Below are 2,287 nucleotides of genomic sequence, written 5' to 3'. Positions count from 1 at the left end.
TCAATTCCCAGCAACTACATGGTGGCTCACAGCCACCTGTAGTGAGATCTGACGCCCTCTTCTGGATTATCTAAAGACAGATACAGTGTGCTTACATATAATAAATAAATAAATAAATAAATCTTAAAAAACAAAAAGAGTACTAACTGCTTTTCCAGAGGTCCAGAGTTCAATTCCCAGCAACCACATGGCGGCTCACAACCATCTGTGATGGGATCCTATGCCCTCTTCTGGTGTGTCTACAGTGTACTCATATAAATAAATCTTACTTAAAAAAAAAAAAAGCATGGCGGCTGGATAGATGGCTCAATGCAAGAGCATACAGCTCTCTTGTAGAAGACCCAAGTTCTATTCTCAACTCCAGCTGCAGAGGATCTGAGGCCTCTGCCCCTCTCCCCACCCCACCCCACCCCCATCTGCACTCACATATACCCACACACAGACACAAGTATATATATAACTTATAGTAAACCGTACAAAAATAATTTAAGATAATTTAAGAATGGACTCAGAGGGAGGCCTAAGAACCATTTTATTAGAGTTTAAAAGAAACATCGCGGGGCAGGCAACCTGAAAATCCAGGCCAATTCCAGAAGAAATACGGAGAAAGCCACGCCTTCTTGGGTTAGATATGAAGTTTAGTAATGGAGGCTCCCAAGCAGCCCCATGGCAGAAGCAGAAGAGGGGGATACAAATAAAGCAAGAGAGCCCAGTACATCAATAGGACGGGGGCGGGGAGGGGGGTGGGGAGCCCAGACACTGGCAAGTATTCAAAAGATGGGGAAAAGAAACAGATGTGTTTTGGAACTTAGGACTCCAGGAAGTGAGCTCCACAAGTGACTAGAGCCAAGACAGAGTTTCGGCCAAGGAAAATACATTCTCTCATTAAGGAGATAATTGTTCCTCCCATCTCTTTAGCATATTTTAGGTCAATCAGTGTTCGGAGGTGTGGTCCCTTGGCCAAATAACTGACAGGCCTAGCTGGAGTAACACTCTTTTCTTTTTTCAATCCCTTGGGTAGATTCTCTGGGAAGTGAGCAGGAAAACGGGCAGGGTAGCGCTGCTTAAGCCCCACTCAGTCGTCCTCCTGCAGGTTGATCTTGGTGGGGTCAAAATAGTTGGACTCCATGATGGGGAGGCCACTGGCCTCTCGGTGTTTCACCAGCATCGCAGCTTCCCGGCGGGCCCACTCGATCATCTTATAGTTGGGCACATAAGCCACAAAGGTAGTGCCAAGGACCAGGGCGATGGAAACACCAAAGAAGAAGACGGCGTGCATATTCAAGGCATCCACCTTCGGGTCGTCGTCGTAACCATGGAAGTCTGGGTTCTTCAAGTACACGTTTTCGTCCTCGGGATCTGGGTCCTCCATCCACTGCACGGTCGGTTCTTCCTGCTCCTTTCGAGCCGCAGGGGACCGAGCAACCACAGCCCTGGAGGAGCTGGATTTCCAGCAAAGTGGGGCAGCCTGGAGCTGTCGAATTGCGGAAAGGCTGCGAGCACACAAACTTAACCGCCAAGCCGCCATGACAGCTGCAGTGGTGGGGGTGGGATGGGCAGAGCCGGGAGGAGAAGATAACGGATGGGCTGACACAACTTCCGTTCCTGGGGGTGGGGCATGTATTTCGGTGGTGTATGGAGAATAGCTTCCCCTAACTGATATCTACAGAGCACTGACATCCCCCGAGACTATGGGAGCAGTCCTAACTGTACATTAGATGACACACCTAATGCTGACAGTCAACCAGCAGAGATGTAAGAGATGGAAGTCGGGTCCTCTGGAAGAGCTATAATAAGAGTGCTTAACCTCTGAGCCATCTCTCCAGCACCTACGATGTTTATTTTATAAATTAAGCACAGTAATAATTAGTAATAACTAATAACGATTGTAACAACGCTTCCTTGAAAATTCTTGGAATGTGGAATCCTCTCGGATTCTCACTGTACCACATAATGCTACACGTGATGCCGCGGGATGATGCAGGTCTGAAGAGGAGCTGGACTGAGGAGAATGTGGGCACTGGGACATGGGACACCATCATCTTCCTCCTTGGATACAGGGACTGTGATACTATAGAGTCCCTAAATAAATAAATCCTTTTTAAAAAGGGGGGAGCAGAGGCTGGAGAGATGGCTGAGCGGTTAAGAGCACTGACTGCTCTCCCAGAGGTGCTGAGTTCAATTCCCAGCAACCACATGGTGGCTCACAACCATCTATCTATATCATCTATATCATATATATCTATATCTATATCTATATCATCTATATCTATATCATCTATATCTA

At 47.3% G+C, this 2,287-nt stretch overlaps 1 pseudogene across 1 annotated transcript; it reads right to left on the bottom strand.

Annotated features, from left to right (window-relative positions):
* Positions 1–515: 515 nt before the first annotated feature.
* LOC110310851 lies at positions 516–1,544 on the bottom strand (annotated as a pseudogene). Its single transcript, XR_002379866.1, has one exon. The product of XR_002379866.1 is annotated as an NADH dehydrogenase [ubiquinone] 1 beta subcomplex subunit 11, mitochondrial pseudogene (transcript).
* Positions 1,545–2,287: the final 743 nt, after the last annotated feature.

This window comes from Mus caroli, chromosome 15 (genome assembly GCF_900094665.2).
Source record: "Mus caroli chromosome 15, CAROLI_EIJ_v1.1, whole genome shotgun sequence".
Classification (NCBI taxonomy): domain Eukaryota; kingdom Metazoa; phylum Chordata; class Mammalia; order Rodentia; family Muridae; genus Mus; species Mus caroli.
The sequence above is the reverse complement of the archived record's forward strand: the minus strand, read 5'-3'. Positions and strand labels throughout refer to the sequence as shown.